The sequence below is a fragment of the Mesocricetus auratus genome, unplaced genomic scaffold, assembly GCF_017639785.1.
Source record: "Mesocricetus auratus isolate SY011 unplaced genomic scaffold, BCM_Maur_2.0 Super-Scaffold_100007, whole genome shotgun sequence".
NCBI classification, from domain to species: domain Eukaryota; kingdom Metazoa; phylum Chordata; class Mammalia; order Rodentia; family Cricetidae; genus Mesocricetus; species Mesocricetus auratus.
The window spans coordinates 14002230-14024759 of record NW_024429191.1 but is presented as its reverse complement, the minus strand read 5'-3'; the positions used below and the strand labels follow the sequence as shown (position 1 = coordinate 14024759).

Genomic DNA, 22530 nt, shown 5'->3' with positions numbered 1-22530 from the left:
ACAGGAAAGGAGCCACGAACTCCTGCCCACCCTCTGGTTACCATGCTCTGGAAACAAGTTCCTACTTTTTCACACTCCTGGCATCTCCTGGGAGACCCTGAGAAATGAGTATCCTTTACAAATGAGGCAATGCCACTAGACAAAGGAAGCCACACAGACAAGTCATTCCAGTTCCTGAATTTGACAGTCAGCTCTCTTCATTTCTTTACCTTTCTTGGTGCAAAATACCTGACCTCGAGAGGCTCAATCATCCTGAACACACACTGTCACAAATGAGCCTCCATTGATGCATAAGCAGAATTTCCCTTTGTTCATACATGGGAAAACCTCTCACGCTCCCCTTCCGTAGCTACATTACAAAAGCAGACACTTTTCTATCTGGAGGAAGGATTAGCAAACATACAGGAGGGACCTAGGAAGGTCCTAGAAGAAAAAGAAGAAATAAAATGCAGGCTCACAGGAAAACATGAAGAAGTAACATGCTGGCCTCAGGTCTTTCATCCCCATGGATTTTGCGTACTGCCCTTGCAGGAACCACAGTCAAAAGCACCCCAATCTACTGTAAAGAACCCTAGCTGACTGCTGAACCTCAGACTCTCACACAGATCAGGAACAAATGGGAATCTGCCTGTCATGATGCTATTGCTAAAAGATGGGAAGAAGACTGAAGTGCTCTCAACCAAAGACTTCAATTTATCTTCTGGACCATTTTAGTCGGCAGTCTCACGTCATGGCTGCACACTTGTTCAGGAGTAATTAGAGTGCTAATCTGTAAGAAAGATGTCTATTAAGAATAAATTAATAATAGCTAGTGCATTTGGCTGGCAATCTTGAATGATATGGCCATCTTATAAAAATTCATGTGTTTTTAATGAGCCTGAGACATGTTTCTCAATGAACAACAGATGGTTCGTTTTTAGTATCCTACCACCCCAGTTTGCTTCTTTGATGCTGTGAAAGGGTTTATTTTGTTTACAAGTTACAGCCCATCATCGAGAAGAGCCAAGGCAGACACTACAGTGGAGACCATGGAGAACACTGCTTACTGGCTTGCTTCCACTGGCTTACTCAGCTGCCTTTCTTACACAGCCCAAGCCCACCTGCCCAGGGGTGGAACTGCGCACAGTGGGCTTGGGCCTCCTGCATCCATTAACAATTATAAGAAAATGCCTCACAAACATGGCAGAGGCCAATCTCATGGAGGCAATTGTTTTAATTCATGCTCCCTCTTCCCAGGTACATCAAGTTGACTAATGCTAACTATATCACATATAGAAAGACCATTACGGGCTTGTATATTTTAAGTGGTGAAACAGAACCAGAACAGGTCTTGCTTGGGGAACCTCCAAGCTCTTTCTAGTCTCCAAAGTTCGCTGCATCATCCCTTGCCCCATAAGGAAAGGATTAGGGTGATAGTTGCTGTCTTCTCTAGCACACCAGTGATCCCCACATCTTGTGCCTGGGCTTATGGAAGCAATTGTACATAAACCTCATAAACCTGACAATTAATAACCAAGCTTACATGACAGAGGAATTAAAAGCAGTCCTCATAAAGTGTGTGAGCGTGGGGTATGAAACACATTTGATGCAGCACTTCCCCTTCCCACTCAGGACTGTGAGAACATGTGAAGTGCTTACATAATAGGTCTGTTCATAAACTGCATCATTGCAAGCCTTCAGAAAGCAGCATTCAAATGTGGCCTCTGACCGTGGAGTCCTGCATGTATGGGATACAATGGAATAATGTATCCAGAGACCTGGAAATGATCCACTAGAAAGGGAAGGCAAGCAGGCACCAGATGGAGGCAAGGGCCTGTGCAGAAGTGTTCAAGTGCCCATCCGAGAGTCGAACAGTAGAAGCAGCAAATCCAGAGTGGGGATGGGGAAAGAGGAGCTGCATAGAAACATGAACATGAGTAGGAGAGATAGAACCCAGAAGTTGAGCAGATCATAAAGGAGCTTGATTGAATGCTGTATTCAAAAGCCTAGCCTTTTCCCTTCAGGCAATGGGAACCATAGAAGGCTTTAAAGTGAAGGCATGGTCAAACATATCTCCCTCAAATGCATCTTAATTCCTTCTGCCCTTAGGCATCTGCATAAACTTCTCCTACCTCTCTCACACATACATGAACTTAGGCACATCACACACACACACACACACACACACACACACACACACACACACACACATACACTCCCATCTACTAATCCCCATTCCTTTGAATTCCACCTACACTATCACTTCCTTGGGGAAGCATCCCCTACATGCCCACACTTCCCTTGAGCCTGGCCACTCTCTCCTCAGTGCCAACATGCCCTCTTGCAGTACTTCCCAATGCTGTAGCTCTTCACACCTGTGATTCTTAGGCTCTCTCCCTCATGTACCAAGTCATAGTCTCTGGAGACAAAAGTATGCCTATCTTGGCTCACCAGTGCCTATCAATGGGCCTGGCACTTACTAGATGTTCCACAGTTACCTGTTCTCTATTGGCTCCAAAAGATTCTACAGGGAGCCTACCTATTGGCAGGGTCCAGCCTACAGGCTGGAGGCTGGTATGCTATGGGAATTTTAGGGAGAGATGCCAGGTCCTTGGAATTAAGTCTTAAGAACGTTAATTCCCAATGCTGGGTTCGGAAATGTCAGAAGAGATGCTTTGTGTCTGTTTGGCTGGTGGTAAAGTATAATGATTTAATGAATGCAGACATCCCAACCCCAGGGTTACTACTATGCCATGACCATCTTTCTAATCCCCTTGGCTCCTGACATGGCACTTGATGCTCAGAAGGCACTCTGTGAGTGCAATTGGAGAGAGAACACGAAGCTCTCAGGAGCCCTGGTCTCCAGAGAACCTGCTACAGCTCACACAGCAGGCCCAGGCAGAGAGCTTCTCCCATGGCCTCAGGACCAACCAGTTTTTACAAATTATCAACATCTCCCCATTAGCTGTTGCAATATTAAATTGTGTGACTGGAAATGAATGAATAATCCCACGGGCTAGTGAGAAAGACCAAGCGGCAGGATTTAATAACAAGTCCTGCCCTCTCTCCAAGCAGAAGGTCTCCCTAATTAAATATTAAAAATCTATCCACACAGCCAGAGCCAAAAAAATTGCTTTTTCAGCAGCATGGCTTGGAGTCACCACCTCCAAAGACCCAGGTACTGTGAGAATGACCTCCCAGGAACCAGCCAGGGCACCAAGAACAATTGCAGGGTGAACAGACACTGCCGTTGCTCAGGTTGTCACTTCTTGCCATGTTTCATCCTGTGAGGACTATGAGCCATGGATTACATCACATCCAAAGTCTGCATGAGCAAACCGAGGCTTGGGGGGCGTGGCTACCACAGGCCACATGATATCTAGGGATAATATTTGAATTTAAATCATTATAAGTTGTTATGAAACTTTTTCAGTGAATGAAACAGCTAAGAATATGGGCTTTAGCATCAGGCTGTTCTGGGTTTGAATTCAGCTCTATTGATGGCCTCTATTCCTAAATCTCTTTTAATGAGCGGTGGCCACATGAGATAATGCCTGAGACACACAATGCTGAAGCACTAATTACTACAATGATGAGAAGCCTTCCTTATGTCCAGTATTTCAACTGCAGCCCCCATTGTCCCAGGAAGTCCTCCTCTGAATAAAGTTCCCTACCTGGTACACAGCCTCTAGCCTTACTGGGTTCTTTAGGCAGAGAAGTATTAGCAGCTGGGTAGCACTTACTAACCAAATGCCCTATGCCTATGGCACCTCCACTATCATTTCACTTAAATATCCCAAGAGCCCGGGAAAGTGAACATTGGCTGCACCCAGATGCTGCAGCACAGGCTGATAAATAAAACAGGTGGCTAAGTCTACATGAGGGAGGATCTCCACACCACAGGCTCTGCTCTTACCTGTCTGGCTTCCCACTCTGCTTTGCAGAGAAGTCCAGCAGGCTCAGGACTCCACCCCACCCCTCCAGGGTTTCTGGGGGCTGAGGAACTCTCCACAGTGGCTGTTGACGTTCTAAGCAACGGCTCTTGTGGGACTCTTCATTTTAGAAATCCAAAGCCATGGACAGAAGACTTAGAAACCACACCTAAGCAAGAAAGAAGGTAACAGCTATCTGTGACACTAACCCTCAGAGACAGCCATCCCTACAATATTTCAGCGAGAAGGGATAGAGTGATATAATACTGTGTGATAGATACTGAGAGAGAGGGGACACATTTCCTGTCTCACGGTATCTGCAAAGCACTGCCCACGTCTCTGAACCTGTTTCCTTGCTTCATACTTTCTTCGAGCTTGCTTCAATAAAAAAAATCACATCTTTTTCTCGTGTTTAATCTTTTCCTTTTAATTACAACTATCAAGGCCTGTTTCCCCCTGCAGGGTCATGAGACAACTAAAGTGAGAATAAAGGAGGAAGTTACTGATTAGCTAGAAAAAAATTTCAGTCCTGGGAGATTTTTTTCCAGCTTTATAATATTCTCAGTGCCATGAAGTCAGGTCTCCAGCTAAGCCTGAATCAGCCTTTGGCATTCTAAGCAGGAATTATCAAGCCCTTTGGTGTTCTAGATGAAACCTCAAATATCTCGGATTGTAGCTTTTATTAACTGAGAAGGGGAAATGGATGTTTTTCCCTTGCCCTCACTTGCAGAGAACTGGGACCTAGTAGAAGGCCTCAGACCTGTGTGATTCATCAGGGCCCTCTACTGCAGTGAGCCAGCAAGGAGGAGGGGGCGAGCAAAGCCTGCAGGCAGAGCTAGCCTGGGAAAGTCATCTCCGTGAAGTTCCAGCCAGTGGGGAGGGGCAGTGTAGATCCTAGTTCTCCTGCGACTGACATCAGACCTCACAGGGTGATTGATATTATAATTCGTGGCTCTCCACTGGCTTCTCACGGCACACATAGACCAACTCTGGTCTTGCTTTGCTGTTCGCTAGCCTGCTGCTGCTAGACGCTTAACATGTCTGTAGGTGCAGGACAAATTCAAGGAGGATTCTGGGAAACAAAGGCATACTCAGCCATGTAGGATGCCAGAGGAGTAAGAGATCTGCACGTTTTTCTCTGGTAAAAGAAGACCTTGTGGAAATACTCAGATTAGCAGTTATTGGGTAATAATTAAGTCAGAGCTAGCAAATAAGAAATCAAGCAAGCGGCCAACAACTTTATAATTAATATAGCATCCTGTGTGCTATTTGGGAGCTAAAGCAGTGATGGGACCCAGGCGGGAATCCCACAACAAATGGTGGTGGCTGGCGGGAAGACATGTTACATGCAGGTGCTCATGTACACACACAAGAAAATAAATAAATCAGAACGAAGGGGAAGGCATGTCTCCACTCCAGCCTCAGCATCCTAAGATGTGGTCTTCACAAAGAAGGGTAGGTGCAGGCTGGGTGCGAGCACTGGGAAGTCTTCATGCTAAGTGTGACTTACACCTGTCTCTTGTATGTGAGGCTTCATGTTCAAAGGCACTTCTAATCCAACTGAAGCTTTATGGTGAGCTTCCCTGAGGCCTAAATGTTAAGAGGTCCTGCTACCTCCCTGTGAGGCATTCAGAAGGGTTGAACATTTGAAGGCAGAATGCACCAGGACCAGCAATTACTACCACCTACCACTAGGCAGATTAAACAGCTTCTGAGCCCTGTGACCTGCTAATGTATTTAGACCTTCACATGGCTAATTGATCCAGGTGTGTCCATCCTCATCAACTACAAAAAGGCTTCCAGCAAGCCATCCTACTTGCTTCCTGGTTACTCATGTTGTGGGAACTCTCCCTAGGTCTCAGCCAACTCACAACCCAGCAAAGACATTCAGTAGGAAACTAAATCCCAGAGCTTTGCCTCCAAGCGGGGAGAACACTAGAGCAGTTGCCAGATCTTTCTCTGCAGAGGTCCTGTTGACCTCCAGACTGGAGACTGAGGTCCCTGTGATCTGACCACTGTTGCACTCTCTGGATTTCAGAAGACAGAAGTGACAGCTCGAGTTCTGCTAAGCTGGCATCCAGTCTGGCTATATCTAACCACAAAGTTCCCATCTTTTTCTTCTTGCTGATGACCATCAAACTGCCACCCTGCCTTCTGTGGCTACCCTCCATAAAACAGTGCTCCCAATACCTGCTTCTCTCTGGTCCTCTAACCCCATTTATCTTCATTCAGAGCCAGAGCTCTCACACCACATCTGGGCCTGATGGCCACTGCTTTTATTTAATAATGTCTACATGACATCTCTAGAGACTTAGAAATTATTTGGTGAATGGGTGAATGAACATGAATTAATGATACTGTCCTTTTCAACACTGAATCACCAGAAAGATGTATTTAGTAAGTTTTGCCTTCTAAGCCAAAGAGTGTATGACCTTGGGCAAATCCATTTCCCTCCCAGGACCCCAGTTTACAAATATAGACAGCAGAACAAAAGCATCTCTCCACAGTTAGAATGCCCTGGGTCTTAGACAAGTAAACTAAAGTGAAGGCTGCTTTGATATTCATAAAAAAGAAACAAGGGCAGAAATGCTAGATGGATGACAGGAGCGAGGGGAGGATGTGGGAAGTGGGCTCCTGGAACTGAGACCTCTTTTCTTGCCACCTCAAGTTCTCAGGGGTAGTGAAGCTTGACTAGAGGACTCTGGTTCCCAACTTGTGGAGGCCAATACAACCATGGGTGCAGGAGAGTGGACCCAGAAGAGACTCTTGGTGTAACTCCAAAGCTCGTGGCCATCAAGCCGGTTTTGAGATTGGTCTCTGTTCTCCACGCATCACCTTTGGGATATCTCTTCAGATATCTGTGTCTCCAAATGAAATGGGAATGAAAATAAATGATAATAAACTAATGATGAATATGTAATGATGACATTGAAAAGCTACAGGGGGGTTAAATGAAATGGTGTAAGTGCAAAACCCAGAATTCTCAGCATATAAATAGTCTCTTTCCTCACTGAGCCTTAGTTTCCTGCTCTGTGAAATTAATATAATATGTTCTTCATAAAGTCTAACCAATACTGACCCATAGGTCTGTCCTGGTTTTGAAACATGTGACATAAACCAGTTAGAAGTACTTGTCTCAGGTAATGTCCTGAGTCTATCCAGGGCATCCTGAATCTTAGTACGGACTCCCAAAAAATTGAAATTTGGTCATGTGTCTAGACTATCACAAACAACTAAAAGCTTCTTGGAAAAATAAAATATAAGGCATAGGAGAGGCACTATTGGGTAAGGATTGCAGCTTTGCACAGGAAGTATGAATGAGTCGCATGAATAAATGCTCCTTGTCCTTCCTGTGGAAAGGGCAATAAGGGCAGTAGGGGCAGTTTACTAGAGAGAGCATGCTCTGGCCAAACTGTTCCTCTGCTGCCTGTGCAGTCACATGGGGATGGAGACCTGGCATAGCCATCATTCTAGGGAAGCCAACATCCCAAATTTTTGCCTGAAATAAATGATGAAATTCACATTTAAAAGAAGTGAGAGACAATGATGGTACTCTGGGATACTATGATTTGTGAGCCAAACTGTCAAATTCCAGAATTAGCCATTCAATTAACTCAACACCCTTAGTCTGTTTCCTGCCGCACTGCTACAGGCCCTACACACTTAGCACACAGTCAGTACTTACTAAGTGCTCCAGTCAGGTTTGGGGGGGTGGTGTCAGTTGGTGATACACTCTAACAGAGACAGGTTTTCATGTGGTTAGATTCAAAGCTGTTGCAGAGGACTTTCACAGGCTCGTGGGGAACCGCCCTTGAAGGTAAACAGGACCTCAGTGTAGACCTTCCTATGCTAGGGTGAATCTGGGCTTTGCCTAAAGTTGTCTCAGCAGGCAAGTAGTGTGTGTAGTGTTGAACCTCACAGAAAGGGACCCGCCCATCTTCCTGCTTCCTCCAGGACCATCTGGGAACCAGCCCCAGCCCTCCCCCACATCAAATTCACTCCTCACCTCTTGGTTTCTATTTCAGTCCATGCAGTCTATTTCTACTCAAAATAGATTTAAGTGGAACAGACCCCCCACCCACCCTCATGGACTAGGTTTCATTGGTAGGAGTGCGTTTGTGGTAATGATCTGAGTCCTGAAACAATTTGGGAAGACAGCAGGGCTTTGAAACTGGCTGTATTTCCTCTTTTTATGATAGTTCATTTTACATTTTTATTGGCTCTCCACTGATTGCTCCCGGCTCTCTGACGGGATGTGAGATGTGCTGACATTTCTAGAGATCAATATATTAATAAATCACAAAGTTCATAATGTCTGATTTGCTTCTAAATGAGACAGAACTATTATCACCATAAAGTTGCACATAAAATATGCCCAATTGTGATGTATTGTGTAGTCTAAGCAAAGGCATTGAGTGAATAACCTTTCCCCAAAAGAAGGAAACAATCAAAGCTGAATAACTTCATTAATAATTCAAGGTGTGTCTGCCAAGGCTTCATTTATTAAGTGCACAGTTAAGAGGCTTCCACACTGAGTCCTGGAGAGGAGGATGGTACCCTGACATTGCCTTCTGCCTCTGGGCAGGCGCACACATTCTCACACAAACTGACTGACTGCAGCCCTCACATTTGGCAGTTCATGGGCCAGCTAAGGGTAATGTCCAATGGCCTTCTCCAGCTAAGAAATAGACCAAAGCAATACGCACAATGACTGTTTTGATTATTAAGGGCAGAGGACACGGAGCCTTATGATAACTCCAGGGAGAGAGAGACAGGAAATTTTCTCTATGACTGTCAGTTATTATGTCTATTTGCTAATGCTCCAGGCACTGTTTCTGGTCTCATTACCCACAGATACCTTGCCCTGTTTCATGACCACCTTCAGTATTGATACTCTTTCATCTAGAGTCTTGGATCTGCTAACAGCCATTACAGTTAATATAGACAATAATAGGCATGTTAGCCAGTCAGTGTCCAATCTGAACTGCCAGTTGAGTGCCCTTTTAACAGAGTAAATCACAGAACAAGAAAATCTCCCTGTATGGAAAAAAGTCCACTTAATTAACTACATCCACCAGGAAATGTATAATCATGACCTGCACAGTGCCTGTTTGACCATTGAATTCTGCTGGTGAGAATACCCTTAAAATTACCATCATAATACAAGCAAGAGTTGAGTTATGCATTTTGGCACCTATTGTGCACACAGTCAATGTAAAGACCTTATCTCACCTAGATTTACAGCCACGAGGCACATATGATTATAACTCATATTAGTCTAATAACCATATACCTCCTAGGGACAGTAAGATGATCAGATCAATTCTAAAGCCATTACTATGCTCTCTGAGCCCACCAAGCAAGGCACTTAATGCAGCAGACACTCTCTCAGCTACTTTCTATTACTTCTATGTTTGAGATATCCCATATGATGTGCAGAAGTTTATGTTTCCACTAGCAACAAGGGGAGGGTTTATTATCTTGGATTACAAGGGCTAAAATGACTGGATGAAATTAGCTTTGATTCTGCAGCACACCGATTTGAAACAGCAAAACATATGCCACATGTCCTAAAATAGCAATGGCAATATAGTGTGGCCCAGTTATCCAGGGGGATTACGTTCCCCAAACCAGAACCACTTCACCTCTTCCCTTTATACTGATAAGCTGAATTAGGCCATGGTGAGAATAATGACAATAAGGACATTAATAAGTGGTATCCTTCAGGCTTTCTTCCCTCCCAAGAACAGCTGTTGGACATTAAAAACCCCACCAAAGCTAACGCTCTGTTTAGAGAACATCTTCACATAGCACGAGGGCAGACTTCTCAGCAAGTTGAACAGGGCTTGCCACACCTACCAATCCAGTTTCCATTGTGAGAAAATGCAGTGCTCATGTGAGACAAATCCTCTCAGACTCTCACTCTGAGTGGTTGCTTCAATTTCTCTTTAGGGCTTCAAGTCTCTATCTTAAAACAAAATAAAATGAAATGAAATCCCACCCTTCCTGGAGACTTTTCATTTGCAATGAGTTGTCATTTTGATTTCTTAGTCAAGAGAAGCAATAAAAATCCACCCATGTTTTCTTGTTATTTCCTGCACAGATACCCTAACTCTTGAGATTGCTCTCCTCTACAAAGGACAGCCATGCTCATTAACAGGCTAGCTCCACAGGCTGGAAGATCAGAGTCACCATCCTGCTGAGTCCAAAGAAGAGCCTGTGGGGGCTTCCCTGCTGCCCTCTGAATGCTAGCTGGTGGTAGGATTTGGGCTTAGTTTGACTAATTACCCTCCTACAGTCATAGAGACTGCTGGAACTACTAAGTAAACTATCAAGAATTTCATCTCAGACACTTTTTCTAGACAAAATGGTCCACTTAAAACATCATATTGAGCCTTGGACAGCAGATCAATACCCATCCCAAGTATACACACGGTCTCTGGACTCCCATAGAACAATGTGAGGTGCACTCTCACCCTGAACTCTTGGGGAAGGGTCTAGGCCCTGCCCTATATGAAATGACAGACTATGGACACCCCCATGGAGGGCCTCACCCTCCCTGGGGGAATGAGGGGATAACGGGGGGGGATGGGGGGAGGGCACGGGAGGAGGGGAGGGAAAGGGAGAGGGACCTCGTACTGACTTGTGAAGCAACCTTGTTTCTTATCTAAATTTAAAATGGAAAATAAAAAAATATTAAAAAAAACATCATATAGATACTTTCACCTGTAGCTGAGAAGCTCCAAGGAGGTCCACAATTCTAACTTGTAACATAGCCATAGGTTCAGCTACAGAATATGATGCTTGGAGACAAAGTGACATGCTGGCCATGGCCAGCTCCTTGCCTAGAATCACCTGGTAGAGCCCTAACAGCTAGGTAAATCTTTTCCCTTTGTTTTTCAAAGTTGGTCAAAAAATTAATGAATGTGACATCCTTGTTTAACAAATAGATCTTGTTTGAATGCCATGATATGCACAGAGGCTGTGTGAACTTTAAATGGCTGTGCTAGTTTTCTGATAGGTAATTTCTGATAGTAAATGACCACCTGCCAACAAGCTGCAGGGGCCATTTGACACCCTCATCTTCACACATTCAGTATCTTGTGGCTCAGAAGACCAAATCTGCCCTCTCATTGGGAGAAAGGGCAATGAGCCCAAATAGGCTCCTACTGAAGATCTCTCCAATCATTTGATTCTCAGCTTCCATTTAGAAGAAGTAGTAGCACTGGGTGATTTTTCTATAGGGCTGTTTCTTCAGGACAGAGGTGTAAATGAATGAGAAATGTATAAATTCAATTTTGCTTAAAAAGAGCAGGAGGGGTTTCAAGATTAAGAGAACAAACGCTTGAAGCAAAACATGATTTGAGTTTTATTGAACCAAGAAGACTGGAAAAATACCTGGAACATTCAGAAAATCTTTATCAGGCTCAGCTCAGGCACTCACGGGACTCATTGTTAAGGATATAAAAATCAGAGCTGACGAGCTGTGTGCCCTGCGTGTGTCTGCGTAGATTTTGACTCACCTCAGAGGCTCAGCTGTGAGAATCCAAGCCATAAGGTTTTGAGAGCAAATGAGAACTTTTGCCTCTCTGCTACATGCAGGTACCAAGAAAGATCTTTGGCCCTGATTGTTGGGGAAAGTCATTGATTACTGCTAACCTCACCCAGAATAAAGCACTCATCTGTATCTAAGGGGAGGGACAAGGTAACATTTGTGAATGCCAGCACATGATCATTAGTGCAGCTTCTAATGTGCTTGGCATGATTCAGGGAACACTGAACCACTGGAAAAATGGTTTTAAGAGGGAGTACAGTGTTCTGTACTGTTTGTGTGCATTGTCATATAGATTATTTACAGCTTTTTATATAATAATTTTTATTTAACTTTTTTCACAAGTTACTCTCAGTTCCCTCTCCCTCCCCAGAACCCCCATTCCTACCAACCCCCCATCCCACTCCATCTCCCCTTCACTCCCCAGGGAGGGTAAGGCCTTCCATGAGGGATTTTTCAGAGTCTGTCATATAGTCCCAGGCAGAGCCTAGGTCCTCCACCATGTGTCCAGGCTGAGAGAGCATCCCTCCATGTGGAATGGGCTCCCAGAGTCCATTTGTATGCCAGGAATAAATACTGATCTACTCTCCAAGGTCCCATAAATTGCCGAGGCCTCTTCTCTGACAACCAGGTGTCTGGATCAATCCCATGCTGGTCTCTCAGTCATCAGTCTGGAGTCCACGCATTCCCCCTTGTTTAGGTCAGCTGTCTCTGTGGGTTTCGCCAGCCGGGTCTTGATTCCTTTGCTCATCACTCCTCTTTGCAACTGGGCTCCAGGTGTTCAGTTAGATTTTCAGCTGTGGGTGTCTGCCTCTGCTTCTGTCAGCCACTGGATGAGGGTTCTAGGATGGCATATAAGGTAGTCATCAATCTCATTATCAGGGGAGGGCATTTAAGGTAGCCTTAATGCTAGTTGGTGTCATTTTGTAGATCTCTAAAGATCTCACTAGTGCCAGATCTCTCCTCCAATGTATAATGGCTCCCTCTATTATGGTATTTCTCACCCTTCTCTCCTCTATTCTTGTCCTGGCTCAACCTTCCTGTTCTCCCATGTACTCCTCTCCCCCTCTGTTTATCCCATCTCCCTCTCCCCTCCCCTCCCCTCTGCTCCCAATCCAATTAGGAGATCTCCTCCCATAATCCTTCTCTGGGTTACCATGCATATCTCTCTTATGGTCCTCCCTGCTTCCCAGATTCTCTGGCAGTGGAATTGTAGGCTGGTAATCCCCTGCTCCATGTCTAAAATCCATATATTAGTGAGTACACACCATGTTTCTCTTTTTGTGGCTGGATTAACTCACTCAGGATGGTTTCTACTAGTGTCATCCATTTGCCTGCAAATTTCAAGATTCCGTTTTTTGTTGTTGTTGTTGTTGTTTTGTTTTGTTTTGTTTCTGCTGAGTAGTACTCCATTGTGTAGATGTACCACATTATCTCTATCCACTCTTTAGTTGAGGGGCATCTAGGTTGCTTCCAGGCTCTGGTTATTGCAAATAATGCTGCTATGAACATAGTTGAGCAGATGTCCTTGTTGCATGAGTGTACATCTTTTGGGTATATGCCTAAGAATGGAATTGCTGGATCTTGTGATAGGCTGATTTCCATTTTTCTGAGGAATCTCCATACTGATCTCCAAAGTGGCTGCACAAGTTGGCATTCCCACCAGCAGTGGAGGAGTGTTCCCCTTTCTCCACATCCTCTCTAGCATAAACTGTCATTAGTGTTTTTGAGTTTAGCCATTCTGAGGGGAGTGAGATGGTATCCCAGAGTTGTTTTGATTTGCATTTCCCTGATGGCTAAGGATGTTGAGCACTTTCTCAAGTGTTTCTCAGCCATTTTAGATTCCTCTATTGAGAATTCTCTATTTAGTTCTGTACCCCACTTTTTAATGGGATGTTTTGGTGTTTTGGAGACTTGCTTCTTCAGTTCTTTGTAAATTTTGGAGATCATCCCTCTTTCAGATATGGGGTTGGTGAATATCTTTTCCCATTCTATGGGCTGTCATTTTGTCTTGTTTACTGTGTCCTTTGCCTTGCAGAAGCTTCTCAGTTTCAGGAGGTCCCATCTGTTAATTGTCAATCTCAGTGTCTGTGTTACTGGTGTTATGTTCAGGAAGCAGTCTCCTGTACCAATTCGTTCAAGGGTACTTCCTACTTTCTCTTCTAAGAGGTTCAGTGTGGCTGGATTGATGTTGAGGTCTTTGATCCATTTTTTGTGCATGGTGATAGATATGGATCTATCTGCTGTCTTTTACATGTCAGCATTCAGCTACTCCAGCACTATTTGTTGAAGATGCTTTCTTTTTTCCATTGTATAGTTTTAGCTTCTTTGTCAAAGATCAGGTGTTCAAAGGTGTATGGGTTGACATCGGGGTCTTCGATTTTATTCCATTGGTCTATTTGTCTGTTTTTGTGCCAATACCAAACTGTTTTCAGGACTATAGCTCTATAGTAGAGCTTAAAGTCAAGGATGGTGATGCCTCCTGAAGTTCCTTTATTGTACAGGGTTATTGTAGCTATCCTGGGTCTTTTGTTTTTCCATATAAAGTTGAGGATTGTCCTTGTGAGATCTGTGAAAAATTGTGATGGTATTTTGTTAGGGATTGCATTGAATCTGTAGATTGCTTTTGGTAAGATTGCCATTTTTACTATGTTGATCCTACCTATCCAAGAGCATGGGAAATCTTTCCATTTTCTGGTATCTTCTTTAATTTCTTTCGTTAAAGACTCAAAGTTCTTGTTATGCGAGTCTTTCATCTGTTTGGTTAGAGTTACCCCGAGATATTTTATATTGTTTGTGGCTATTGAAAAGGGTGATGTTTCTCTGATTTCTTTCTCATCTCATTTATTGTCTTTATATAGTAGGTCTACTGATTTTTTTGAGTTAATTTTAATTGCCACACTAGAGAATTAACAGCACAGCTGATAGCTCTAGAACACAAAGACGCAAACTCACCCAGGTGAAGACACCAGGAAGTCATCAAACTGAGGGATGAAATCAATAAAGTAGAAACTAGGAAAACAATACAAAGAATTAATGCAACGAAGAGTTGGTTCCTTGAGAAAATCAACAAGATAGACAAACCTTTGTCCAAACTTGTCAAATGGCAGAGTGTGAACATGCTAATTAACAAAATCAGAAATGAAAGGGGGGACATAACAACAGACACTGGGGAAATGCAAAGAATCATTGCATTCAAATATACTTTGAAAACCTGTACGCCACTAAATTGGACAATTTAAAGGAAATGGATGATTTTTCTGGATATATATCACTTACCAAAATTAAATCAAGAACAGATAAACAATTTAAACAGATCTATAACCCCTAAAGAAATAGAAGCAGCCATAAAAAGCCTTCCAATAAAAAAGTTCAAGGACAGATGGCTTCAGTGCAGAATTCTACCAAAAATTCAAGGAAGAGCTAATACCAATACTCTTCAAGTTGTTCCACACAATAGAAGCAGCAGAAGGATCACTGCCAAATTCTCTTTACAAAGCTACAATTACCTTAATACCCAAACCACACAAAGACACAACCAAGATAGGGAATTATGGACCAATCTCCCTCATGAACATTGATGCAAAAATACTCAATAAAATACTCACAAATCGAATCCAAGAATACATCAGAAAAATTATCCACCATGATCAAGTAGGCCTCATCCCAGGGATGCAGGGATGGTTCAACATACAAAAATCCATCAATGTAATCCATCATATAAACAATCTGAAAAAGAAAAACTACATGATCATCTTACTAGATGCTGAAAAAAATCCTTTGACAAAATCCAACACCCCCTCATAATATAGGTCTTGGAGAGATCAGGGATGACAGAAACATACCTAAACAAAATAAAAGCAATATACAGCAAACTGACAGCCAACATAAAACTAAATGGAGAGAAACTCAATGTGATTCCTCAAAAATCAGGATGTCCACTCTCTCCGTCTCTTCAATATTGTACTTGAAGTTCTTGCTAGAGTAATAAGACAACAAAAAGAGATCAAGTGGATACAAATTGGAAAAGAAGAAGTCAAACTTTCACTATTTGAAGATGATATGATAGTCAATGTAAGTGACCCAAAGAATTCTACCAGGGAACTCCTACAGCGGATTAACACAGGATACAGAATTAACTCAAAAAATCAGTAGCCCTACTATATATTTACAGCTTTTAAACCTCCTCTTGAATATAGCTTCAGCAACATTCCACACATTTTGACGTCCTGTCAAGTACTTTCATGCAAAATAACATGAGTGCTTTTGAGACATGAGTGATTTAGAAATTAGTGTGTTGATAAGTTTGAAGAAGGATGAATTTTCTAGGTGCATGCTTCATTTCAAGACTTCCTGGTGCTCTGATTTGTTGTTGATAACATGCTCCATTCCAGTCTATGAAATACATGCTGAGTAACTTCAGACCTTCAGACTTCATGGAGACTAGCTCTAGGAAAAGATCAGTTTGGGTTAATGGTCTACATGCCCAGTAAAAGAATCCAAGAATGCAATGTGTTTGTGACAGTTGCAAAGAAACTGTTTGTATTAATGAGGTCTAGTTCATCTGTTGTGTCACTCAGATCTATGCTAATACTGACGCTTTGGGATGCTTAGATTTATATTTACTCTGAGAATTTCATATAGGCATACACATATTTCTATAATATCCGTACCCCTCTTTTTCCCCTCCAGATCTTCCCAGATGTCCCCTTCACACACACACACCAACTCCCACTCTCTTTTTTTTAAGAACCTACTTTGTCTAATTAATGCTGCCCACATATGTATGACTATAGTGTCATCTACTGGAGTATAGTCACATGACTACCTACACCCATGAAGAAAGCTGACTCTTCCTTCTCTTGCAGCCATCAGTTGTCGATAGTTTATTCTGAGAGAGGTGCTTTTAAATCTCCAGTTATGATTGTGAATGTGTTATTTTTCCTTTTAGTTCATCCAGTTTTTGCTTTATATATATTTGAAACAGTACTTTTGATTCATAGCAACTTAGAGTTGTCACATTCTCCTAAATGATCAACCTTCTTAGTGATGAAACTCTTTTTTATCTTTCCCAAAGTTTCTCACCTTAGCATCTATTTTACCTGATAGTCATTGCAGCATTGTTTTGAGATGGGGTTTCTCTGTGTAGTCCTGGCTGTCCTGGAACTGGTTCTATAGACCAGGCTGGTCTCAGACTCAGAGATTCACCTACTTGCCTCCTGTGTGCTGGAATTAAAGGCATGTACCACCACCACCTGGCAAGCATTTCTTAATTTATGTTTGCAAGCAGCATTGGATTGAGGTACCATTTTTAGCTGATGGTCAGCATCTTACATTGACAATTTTCGACTTATGTTTGTTTTTCATCAGTTTGACACTGGAGTTTTCCATGTGGTTTTCTTTGTGCTTATGTTGCTTGGAGTTTATAAAACCTCCTAATCTGTAGCTTTTTATGATGTTTCACCCATCTTTAAAAGTCCTTAGTGTCTCTTCAAATATTGCTTCATCAGCCCTATTTGTCTCATTCCTTTTGGGGAGTTCTTAATCATATAGATGTATATGTATATAGATATAAACACACATACACATACATACGTTTATATAATCTTCATTCTCTTCCTCCTTCCCGCTCTCCCTTTCCTTATGTCTCTCCTGTTCTGTCTACAAAATCCTCTATCCTCTTTTGTGTCTAATCTGTTCCGAACTTAGTCTGGTGCATTGGTGATCTGGGGTGATGTATTTCTCAGTTCTACAACTCTTGACATTTTTCTATATATTCTGGTCCTCTGATAAAATTCTCCAGCTTTTGGAATCCCTTTTCTTGAGCATCTATCTATCGTCATTTTTAATTCTGAGTCTGATAAGTCTAATATCTGAACCACCTATGCATCTGTTGCTGTACTCATCTATTTCCCCTAGGCTCTGTCTTTAATATGTCTAACAAACTCTCTTAAATGGTGAACATAACTTCTCTAACATAGAAAACATTTGGTTGAGTCTTCAGCTTTTGGGAGGTAATGGAGAAACAGAAGCTTGATCTTGACAGGGGTTGTACCGTTTGAGGCATGCTATCCTCTTAGCCCTCTAACACCTTCAAAGTGATAAGACATTTTAAAAACTCTCTTTCCCAGTTGTTCTCTGTGGAAGTTCAGCTCAGCTACAAAATAATCCTTCTTATTCTGTCTTTTAGCTTCTGTGTTTTCACAAATGCTAAGATTTCTTCCTCTTTGGATCCTTCTCTGACAGCTCTCCCATCTGGTCCTGAGCATTTGGGAGGTGACATTAATTATAGCTACTTCCCCTTGGGTCCCTGTTCTCAGCTAGAGCCCTGCTGCTCTGGAATTATTTGCCAATGAAGAGTTTAAGATTCCAACTCATAGAATCCTACCCACAGCTGTATTGTGCTGGCACATGTTATATGTTTCAAACATTAAATTAATTGATAATATCCAAGAATCACATCGTTTATTCATGGCTTCTCATGACAAATCTAAATATCTGAACTCAGTGCAGGAAAACAGCTGATTAAAAATGGCCCATCCTCTCACTGAGCAGTTGCTCTCCAGTTCTCAGCCACACTGGCCTCACATGCCCGTTGCCTGTACTCACCCAGATTATCTGCCAATGACCCTGGACACTTCAGCTTGTGTACCTTCCTGCCAACATCATGACTATTGTGACAGATGTTGTATCTTGTCATTTCTTCCAGTACTATCACATTTCTGGCAGGTCAGAGAAGATCAATTCATATTTGTAAATACATGAGTAAGGCAGTAAAATTATTCTGTGGAATACTTTAGCAACAGACCCTTGACATGCATTTGTCAAAACCCACCAAGAACAATGACTGAAATCTACTATGAAGAATGAACTCCCATTTTTGCTAGTGTGTCAATATCAGCTCATCAATCATTAGTACATCAACTTTAACAAATATACTACACCAGTACACAATGTGAACAGGGAAACTTCTCAGTATTGTCTGGGGAACCTTTCTGCAAATCTGATACTGCTCCAGAAATGCAGCCCACAGGTGGGAGATGACTCAGCAGTTAAGCCTGGAAGTTAAGGACTGGAATATTAGCACTCAGGTCAGAAGACCCACAAATACCTGTAACTTCAGCTCCAAAGGCTCTAGTTACCACTCTGACCTCCCAAGCTCTCTCTCTGTCTGTCTGTCTGTCTCTCTCTATCTCTCTCTATCTCTCTCTCACACACACAAACACATACACACACAACACACATACACACGAGAGAGAGAGAGAGAGAGAGAGAGAGAGAGAGAGAGAGAGAGAGAGAGAGAGAGAGAGAGAGAATTTTTAATTTATTTTACATCCTGACCACGGTTTCCCCTCCTGGCCCTCTCCTATTCAGAAAAAGGGCAGGCCTCCCATGGATATCAACAAAACATGGCATATCAAGTTGCCCCTGTGGTGATATATTGTTTAGGATCTAATAAAGCTTGCCTGGAGATCAGAATACAAAGCAAGCCACAACCATAGAGGTGGCAGTTGTGGTCACACTTCTAATCCCAGGATTTAGGAGACAGAGGCAGATGGATCTATGTGAGTTCAAGGCCACTCTGGGCTACACGAGAGTGAATCAGTCAAAAAGAGAAACAGAGCTCACACCTTTAATCCCAGCACTAGGGAAGTGGAGACAGGAGTGATATGGCTGGGTGGAGCAGGATATAAGGTGGGAGGAGACAGGAACTCAGAGGATTGCAGTCTGAGGATTCATGGAGGCAGGATCTTTCCTTTCAGTCTGAAGACTTGGTAGAAGTGAGACCTCTCTAGTGTCTTGACCACTTTGTTTCTCTGATCTTCACCATGAACCCCAAAATCTGTCTTTGTGTTTATATTATTTGCTTTACACCTCAGGCAACCCAGTATGAGGAATATGGTCCCAAAAGCTGGGACAAAAGAGTCAGAGACAGTCCCTGCTCCCACAAGAAGACCAAGCTACACAACTGTAACATATATGCGGAGGGCCTAGATCAGTCCTATGCAGGCTCTCTGACTGTTGGTTCAGTCTCTGTGAGCTCCTATGAGCCCAGGTTAGTTGATTCTTGGGTTTTCTTGTAGTGTGAAATCACTCTAGCTTATACAATCTTTCATCCCCCTCCTCCACAGAATTCCTTAAGCTCTGCCTAATGTTTGACTGTGGGTCTCTGCTTCTGTTTCTATCAGTTGCTGAATGAAGTCTCTCTGGTGATAACTGGCCTAGGCAACGATCTATAAGTATAGCAGAATATCATTAGGCATCATTACATTGACTCTTTTTTTTGCCACTCAAATCCTAGGTCTCTGGGCCATCTAGGTCCTGGATCCTGGGACTCCAGGCAGTGTAATAATCCCTCTGTACACTGTGATAATATATTGTCCTCATTGTTAATAAAAAGCAGACTGGCCGATAGGTAGGCAGGATTTTCGGGGCAGAGAGAATGTTAGGAAGAAAAGGGCAGAGTCAGAAGAGACGCCAGCCAGATGGAAAGGAAGTAGGACATGATGGAGAGGTAAAAGCCACAAGCCTTTGCAGCATATAGTTTAATAAAAAATAGGTTAATTTAAATTGTAAGAGCGAGTTAGTAACAAGCCTAAGCTATTGGACGAGCATTTAAAATTAATTACGTCTCTGAGTGGTTATTCGGGAGCAACTGCTGGGACACAGAGAAACTTTGACTATAGGTGGGCTCACTCTGATGGCCTGCATCACCGGCTAGACCATTCCCACTCTCTGCACCACCCTTACCCGAGTACATCCCATAGGCAGGACAGACTGTAGGTTGAAGGTTATATGGATGGGTTGGTGTCCCAAACCCTCCACTGGAAGTCTTGCCTGGTCACAGGAAATGGCCAGTTCAGATTACATATCCCCTGTTGCTGACATCATCCTTGTAGATTCCTGGGAGTTTCCCTCCCACTAGATTACTGTCTCACACCAAAATGTCCCCCTTTTCTAGTTTTCTCTTTGAGTACTCTCCTCCTCCAACCCCCACCTTATCCCTCATATTCCCACCCCCACTTGCCACCAACTCACCCAAGAAATCCATTCTATTTCCCCTTCCCAGAAAGATCCAAGCATCCCTACCTTTGAGTCCTGTTTGTTATCTAGCCTCTTTGGGTCTATGGATTGTAGCATGGTTATTCTTTACAGTTAATATCCACTTACAATTGAATACATACCATATTTGTCTTTTTTAGTCTAGATTACCTCATTCAGAATGAATTTTTATAGTTCCATCCATTTGCCTGCAAATTTCATGATGTCATTGTTTTTTAGTGACAGAGTGATGATCCATTGTGTAAATATATCACATTTTCTTTACCCATTCTTCAATTGAGGAACATCAAGGCTGTTTTACAAATAAAGCTGCTATGAACATAGTTGAACAAGTATCCTTGTGATATGATTGAGTATCCTCTGGGTATATGTCCAAGAGTGGTATAGCTGAGTCTTGAGGTTGAACAATTCCCACTTTTCTGAGAAGCTGCCATATTGATTCCCAAAGTGGCTCTACAAGTTTGCACTCTCGCCAGCAATGGAGGAGGGTTCATCTTGCTCCACATATTCTCCAGCATGAGCTGTCACTTGTGTTTTTTATCTTAGCCTTTCTGACAGGTGCAAGATGGAATCCCGGGGTCATTTTGATTTGCATTTCCCTGATGGCCAAGGGTATAAAATAGAATCTCAGAGTCCTTTTGATTTGTATTTCCCTGATGGCTAAGGATGTTGAATAGTTAAATGTTTCTCACCCATTTGAGATTCTTCTGTTTCGAATTCTCTATTTATATTTGTACCTCATTTTTAATTGGATTATGTGAGGGTTTTGATATCTAATTTCTTCAGTTCTTTTTATATTTTGGAAATTAGCCCTCTGTCAGATGTGGACTTGGTGAAGATCTTTTCTCATTCCATAGGCTGCCATTTTGTCCTATTGACAGTGTCCTTTGCCTTACAGAAATTTTTCAGTTTCCTGAGGTCCCATTTATTGTCAGTCTTAGTGTCTGCAATATTGGTATTCTATTCAGGAAGTTGCCTCCTGAATGTATTCAAGGCTATTTGCTACTTTCTCTTCTATCAGGGTCAGAGTATCTGGATTTATGTTGAAATCTTTGATCCACTTGGATTTGAGTTTTGTGTGGGGTGAAAGATAGTGATCTATTTGTATTCTTCTATATATCAACATCCAGTTAGATCAGCACCATTTGTTGAAGATATTTTCTTTTTTCCATTGCATTATTTTGACTTCTTTATTGAAAATTATGTATCTATAGGTGTGACTTTATATCTGGGTCTTCAGTTTGATTCCATTTATCCACCTGCCTGTTTTTATGCCAATACCATGCAATTTTTATTACTATAGCTCTGTAATATAGCTTAAAATCAGCAGATAATTCCTCTGGCAGTTCTTTTATTGTACAGGATTGTTTTAGCTATCCTGGGGTTTTTTTCTTTTTCCACATGAAGTTGAGTTTTTTTTGGGGGGGTTTTCGAGACAAGGTTCTCTGTATTGTTTTGGAGGCTGTTCTGGAACTTGCTCTGTAGACCAGGCTGGCCTCAAACTCAGAGATCCACCTGCCTCTGCCTCCCAAGTGTTGGGATTAAAGGCGTGCACCACCAACGCCCAGCATGAAGTTGAGTATTAGTCTTTCAAGGTCTGTAAAGAATTATGTTGGGATTTTAATGTGGATTGCACTAAATCTGCAGATTACTTTTGGTTAGCTGGCCATTTTTACTATGTTAATCCTACCAATCCATGAGCATGGGAGATTTTTCTATCTCCTGATATCTTTACCAATTTCTTTCTTCAAAGACTTGACATTCTTGTCATATGGGTCTTTCACTTGCTTGATTAGAGTTACACCAAGGAATTTTATATTACTTGTGACTATTGTGAAAGGTCTTGTTTCCCTTATTTCTTTCTCAGTCCATTTATTGTTTGTATATAGGTGGACTACTGCTTTTTTTGAGTTAATCTTATATCCAGCCACTTTGCTTAGGGTGTTTATCAGCTGTACGTGTTCCCTGGTAGAATTTTTGGGGTCACTTATGTATACTATAATA

The 22530-nt window shown here is 42.4% G+C and overlaps 1 protein-coding gene across 5 annotated transcripts in view; it reads left to right on the top strand.

The window, feature by feature from the left end:
* The window catches only part of Kcnip1 (potassium voltage-gated channel interacting protein 1), a 364140-nt gene that overhangs the window by 316063 nt on the left and 25547 nt on the right, over nucleotides 1-22530 (top strand). The gene's annotated exons all lie outside the window — the stretch shown is intronic.